Source organism: Teleopsis dalmanni, chromosome 1 (assembly GCF_002237135.1).
Source record: "Teleopsis dalmanni isolate 2A chromosome 1, ASM223713v2, whole genome shotgun sequence".
In the NCBI taxonomy this organism is placed as follows: Eukaryota; Metazoa; Arthropoda; class Insecta; order Diptera; family Diopsidae; genus Teleopsis; species Teleopsis dalmanni.
In genome coordinates, this window is record NC_051846.1 from 51,195,676 (window position 1) to 51,202,785 (window position 7,110).

Below are 7,110 nucleotides of genomic sequence, written 5' to 3' on the forward strand. Positions count from 1 at the left end.
TAATAACCTTTTAGTTCTAACAGACTTCATTTTGCATGCAAAACAATTTTGCTATTATGTGACTGAATGCACCCAAGCAAACCAGACATGTTGACCTCATTCATTGATAGAGATGCAGTCTGCTAAAGCGCAGGATTTACACACATGCATTTGTGAGTTGGAATAATTTTTTGCAATTTGTTGCATACTTAGTAGAATAGAAAAACCTTCGCGCTTAATAATGATAAGCCTCATGTGTTGGGAACGATTAAAACTTTTTGTAATAGTAAAGCTTATGAACATATTATAGATATTAATACTTCATGCAACATTAGCAGACGTATTATTCTGCAATGCTCACTTAGACACGAAGTGTCTACCATTAAATAGGGGAAAATAATAAAAGCCAAATTTAAAAAAAAAATCCAATTTAAGATTTATATAAAAACGGATATAAAAATTGAATAAAAATTTAACTGTTCCACCAGCAGTTAATTTTAAATTTAGGTAATAAAAATTTTTATAAAATATGTCCACTTGAACAAATATAAAAAAGTTACTCCTTACATGAAGTTCACTTCAACGTTTTACTTATTATTTTCTTCAAATAAAAATGAAATTATTTATAAAATTACTTCAATAAATTATTTTTCTTTCCACTCTCCACTGACTTTTTAATATCGAACAGAGAAAACTTTTCTAATAAAATCGGACTCGGTGAGGTCAAACTGACAGCGCCATTGATCACAAAAGCCGTAAATTTGCCACAAATATTAAAAAGTTATCAAAATTTTCCTCACTGTAGAAGCTCAAGCTATGGTCATAATTTCTATAATTAGCAGTAATGATGAAAGTTCTGGAAAGGAATAAGGAAAAAATGTGTAAATATAAATCAAGGACGAACACCACTGACTGCACTGTTAAGCTGCGCCATGGTGGAATCGCTCTTGTTATTATTGTTTTGTTGTTGGATTTTTTGTCGGTTGCAGCAAGTCGTCCTGCAGTGTGATAGTGTGATGGTGCGTAGAATGAAATGATTCATAATTATTACAATGCAGCAAAGTAGCGAAGTTTGAAACTTATACACTCATAAGCCTGGGTCCCTTCCCTTCCTCTGGGCGTGCTGTTACGACACAACACTTCAGTGTTAGTAACATTAAATTGACAAATGTGTCTGTAAACTTGCTTAATAAAGCCAGCATTGATGTTATGAGAGCGAAGTGCGGCAATTGGCAATGCGCTGATAAAATTTAACTATTAAAAGGGCTAATATAGAACACACGCACATTTACATGAATACATGAATACACATACAAACACATATACACATACAAATTATGCACAAACAAATTAACTACATATAGCTCTAAATACATAACTGAATAGGAACTATCTTATCAGTAGTGTTCGCTAACCGACTTTAGTATATGGTTACCGCATGGGCGAACTTCCTTTGCGGAAGTTTACAACTGTTCTCTCTCGTTATGCGTTTGTCCATCATGTTGTTCCAAATTAGCTTCCACTCCTAATTTGCAATTACAACATTACATCAATTTTATTACTCGATCGTAAATTACAAGTCCTACCACATTGTTGTTGCTTCTTTACTATGTAATTCGCCATTCCCAGTGGAATAACTTATGCAGCTAATAATTTTAACCAGAATATTTATGAGGCGCGCCTTTGGAATTTAGTTCATAAGTGGTGATTGCTAGGAAGTGACTGAGTAACTGAATAAATGAATAAGTGAATGGGTAAATAGGTTAGAGAGTGAGTTGAATTAAGTTGAGTGAGTTCGCTTACATTAGTCTGAGGCTGTAGCAATAAATAAATAAGTTAAAAGGATTTTGCGATTTAATCGCGGAATGCAATTAATAGAAGCCAAAGTACTTAATAAAATGCGATGACTGCTCTTGATAAAATTGTAATTTATATCGGAAATGAACAATTACTTTTACGTACACAAAGCCTAATAAGTTTATGGAATGCCATTGTTTTCTAACGATAGATTAACTCAAATTATTTTCATCTTATAAATATATTTCAATATGACTAACAGTAGTGCTTCAATATATACGAGAATTGTAATAAAGTTTATTATTGTAAATTTATTACATATTAATTAACTACAAGAACTTTATGCAATACACTTTTTATGACACTTAGCCAAAAAAAAATTTACTCAACTCAAAAGTTTCAGTTTAAGTCAAATGATTCGTGACCTCCGGAGAGAAGGTCTAAAAATACCTAATGCATAATCACTATGTCGTCACAATAGTACTATGACCGGTTTGCATGAACTAAAAACAATCCCTCTCATGTGCCAGACCGTTGCTATCGTGGAACTTTATAAGGAATACGTCAGGATAGGGTCCCTGTGTAGTTTTTCTTCGTTTGCTTGCGTACAAAAAAAATTTAGAATAGATGATGAGACCTTAATAAAATAGGTATTATTAAAGATTAGCTACAACAGACTGAAAAAAATAGAACACATTAGTTAAACAAGCAATAGTTCACGACAGAGTAGTATATTAAAAAAATAAATGAAGAGAAGGTACAAAATTATATTAAATATTGTCTGTTGTTTAATCAACTGTATCTATATATCCTGCTTTGGGTATCTAAAATGCTATAATTTTTTGAAATAATTTTAATAGGAGAAGGGGCTCTCAGATAATATATGAAATTTAAAAAATAGGTTTTTATTAAATAGTCATAATACTTTCAGTGTTTAACGATAAATAGAATATATGATACTAAGACCAACTAATTTAATAATCATTACAGTAATTCTGACAGAGTACAGTAGGTTAACCTATAACCTTACAAAATTTCGAACTTAATTCAATGAAAATAGTAAGTTTTCTTAAAAAAAATGGGAGATCTAAAATCAAGTGATTTTAGGGAGTTTGCTCAGCACTAAAATATTAACGAAAGAAATACATAGATGTACATCTCATCTCTGCTCTGAGATCTATGTAAGATGAGTAAACAAAACTCTGTAATGTTGGTTCAATATTTATAGAGGAAATTGTACTCTAACAAATACTCTAAGTTCATGAAATGAATACAATAGATCTCTGAGTGGCAGTGTGAATTCACCAAAATAATAATAATAAAAATAATAGTCATAATGCATGAACACCCCAACTATGTTATAATAATAATAGTCATAATGCATTAATAATGAATATACGAATGTGTAAACGTGGTTCTTCAATTAATTTCAGAGGGTTTCAGCTTCCAAACTACTTCCTTCCCTCAATCCCTCTCTCCTCTTCCCATTTATTTTAGCAAAGCGCCTGGCTGACAGTTTTAATTGTGCGTCTTTTTAATTTTTGAATAAATATGACTCAATTATGGCATTAGTACACAAATAGCACGAAACAATGTAAGTTTAAGATTATAATGATAGCAAACGGATAGTATTTGAATCATCATTCTACAAATATACAATTTTTGCATTATTAAAGCTACTGGGACACAAGCGATCCTTGTTGCCCTATTGATTTATAGTCTGTAAGCATTTATGTTTACTTAAATGAATGTATATTAGATTTATTAATAAGTAATTTTAAACACTACACGATAGTAAGTCTTTGCATAATAATTTGCCACACATATATTGAAGAAAATAAAGCTAATAGATCAGCTAATAGCTAATAGATCAAGTGTCATCTGTTTGATTATTCTTATATTGTGAAAAATTGTCAAGCAGACGTAGCCCTGTGAGACAAGAGACATCATGGCTAAAAAATTGACGTCAAAGGTTCAATAAAAGTACAAGATCATTTTTCTAGAGGATGTAGAACAAGTGAAAGGCGCAATCATGTTAGCGAAAAAGGCATCTTGAAAAAGAAGTTAAAGGCAAAAAATCCTTTCGTTGCATTATCTTAGAACTAATATTGAAACTAACAAGACCTACATTAATTTTGTTCTGGTACTTGATTTACTCTCTTGATTGATATCGGAATTTTAATATTTTTTTACACGAATTGCAAAATTCTTCCTACATTTTAACAGTTGTCGTTTATCGAATTCCTTTAATTTCTAAACGTTCATTGCGTTGTTCTTCTTTCACATTTCATGGTATGACTAAGCAATTATATGGGGTATTCACATAATCACACTTTTTTTAATATTAATACCCATCAAATCAAATATTGTCATTAATAAATTTTAACATTCTCTGCATTATATCATGTGCTTATCATTTCAACAATATAATAAGAAAAATAATTTCTTTAAGTGCAAACAGGATATTATAAATAATATAATTTCTGAGAATAGCATATAAAAATTGTATTAAAAATTGTATTTTCAATATATTACAAATTACAAAAGCAAATAAATATCAACATCCATTAAGTATCCTTCCTAAACTGAAATGAAATCAAAGTGAAATTTCAAAAGTGGCCGCCAAATTTCCAAGAAGAATATAAAATATTTTCCCACACAATTTATTGGCGTTAAGCAGCAGCCAGTAGGAGCAATTTTATTTACAAAACAGCAACAGCAACAACACCAACTACAGCAATAGCAGGAATATCAGCAACAATAATAAGAATAAAAGCAATAACAAGAAAGGAGCAGCAACAGGCAACAGGCAAGAGATAAAGTGCGAAATGCGTCTGGAGTGTATTTCCAAAGAAATTCCTATTTATTTTAAGTGTGAAGGAGTAACATAACAACAACAACAACAATAACTACCACTGCAACAACAGGCAATGAATTCGGTTCTAGCGTCAACAACAACAATATGAACAGATATTCAAACTAAACAGAGCAAATTTAGGAGAATCTGAAAGTAAGTAGTCAGGCCTCCGTGACAGCCAAGGCAGCCAAGGCAGCAGACGTAAAAGCAGCCTTTTAAAGGTATTTAACCTCTCGTACTTGGCTCCTGGTAGAAGTTTCATTGTCAAGTTCAGAAGTTTAAATTTGTTAGCAGAAGCAGGCTAAAGATGACGAAGACGAGGACGACGACGACGACGACGACGACGACGAGGATGAGGACGACAATGTGTGCGACCACGGCGACGAATTCATTCATTTAAGATGTTTTATTTATTTTATTTTTTTACTTTTTCTAAATTAAATTTTTTTTCTCTTTCTTTATTTTTTTATTATTTATTTTTTTGTATATTTTTGCACATCATTGCGTTTGTGAACGGTTGTTTCTGGGATTTCTACAAAGAAAAAGGCAAGCCACACAAAGATGTGCGTCACAATCGCATCCGGTCGACAAAAATTTTAATCCTGTTGCGCTTGTTTGCCTTGTACCCTGGCTTGTATGCTAAGCCTGAATCCTATTGATAATATAATAATTTTTCCCTTTTAGTAGGTTTTCGATTCGGTTTTGTGCATTGTTGGAATTTCACCTTGCAGCAGCGCATTGAACCTCTTCAGAAACAGTTGGTTGCCACATTTTTGTGAAATTATCCAAATCATTTTCAAATTGAATATTCAATCATTGAATTCTGTGAATGGAAGCTGTGACACAAGACTACTGAGAATATTAAAAATTTTTTAAGAATGCAATCTTGGGAAAATATGGGTATAATAAAATGTAAGTGGCGTAAAATTAAGAGAGTGTGAACTATTTCTGTCAAATTCTTTGAATTTTTGTGAATTATTGTAGAAACATGTTACAGAATGATGAGAAAAGATTAGAAATTATGAAATTATAAATTGATAATTAAACTAATTTGTTGGACTAAGTGTAACCAGCTCAATTCAGTAGTATTGTTTCAATCTGGAATTCGACATGCTTAAAAAAACCATAACAATATGTTTAATGCCAATTTTTTCTTGCCGAAAGCTACGCGTCTTATGACAAAAAGAAAGTATTTTAAAATTAGAAGAGTTTGAATAGAAATGAAAAGACAACAACAAAAGTTTAGTCAGCAAAATTGCAATAAATCAATTAAATTTTAGTTGTTGTCTTTTTATTTCCATTCGAAATCTTCTAACAATATGTTTATTATAATCTCTGAAATAAATGTTTTATTCACTAAATGTGGTAGACTATGTATAGGAATAAAACCTAGTAGCAGAACTTCTTAAAACGAAAACTAGTAATAATTAGATAATAACTAATTAACTATTAAATAAATAATAACTAGTAATCACTTTCCCATTTATAAAAACATTTATAAAAGTAAAACAAACTATGTCCATTTGCAACTTCAGTAGTCGTCTTTTTCTTAAGAATATGTGCCTAAAAATTTTTTTATTAAAGTCACATGGGACACTCAGAGAAAAGATCATTCTGCATAACCATTCCTACAGGATTATTTTGCACTTTATTTCAATAAACGTTATGTTTTAATGAATTCTCCCTGGTATTTTTTGTCAAACTTACAGATGTATATGGAGGGAACATGTTTTATTGTTTTCATTCCTACACAACAACTTTCTCTCAGTCGGCTTTGTTTTAAGAATTTGACTTACGAAATTTTCCGTATTACTGGGAAAATTTATTCCAAGCAATAAATTAATTTTCTTCTGATAACTTTTGTCATTAAACTACATTTTCTTCATTCGTCTAGGAATTCCTTTATAAGTGCTTGCACTGCATCAAACTAGTTTAAAATGTGTGATTCTTTTACTCCCTTTAGAATAATGGTAACTATGAAATAACCTTAAGGATTAAAAAAATATTTTTTGAAACAATTAATTAATAACAATATAATTAATTTTTTGAAATTTTTTGTACATACTACTATTATCATTCTTAAAGGATGTCGTTATGTTACCGTCGGGCTTATTATGCTCCCTTCTGGGTTTAGAGTAGGTTTCTAAGCCCTGTTGCGTTAATAAAAAGTAGTATAGAACCTACTTTACAGAGTTATATTGCCTCTTCCGCAAGGGTATACATTCCCAGGAGTCGTTATTGGCTTGCCGTAAAACATTCTAACAGTACATGTGTTACTTACTCCTCATTCTTTTCGCATAATCTACAGTTTGTATATACCAAGTTTCATTAGGTATTTTAGTTTACAGTGCCCTATTAGAATTCCAAGTTTTTCTTCAGATAAAGTTTACATGCACTTGCTTAAAATGTTGTATTCTTGATAATCAGTACTGCAACTTAATACATAATACTATACTTCGTAGGAACGCTGCACCCAT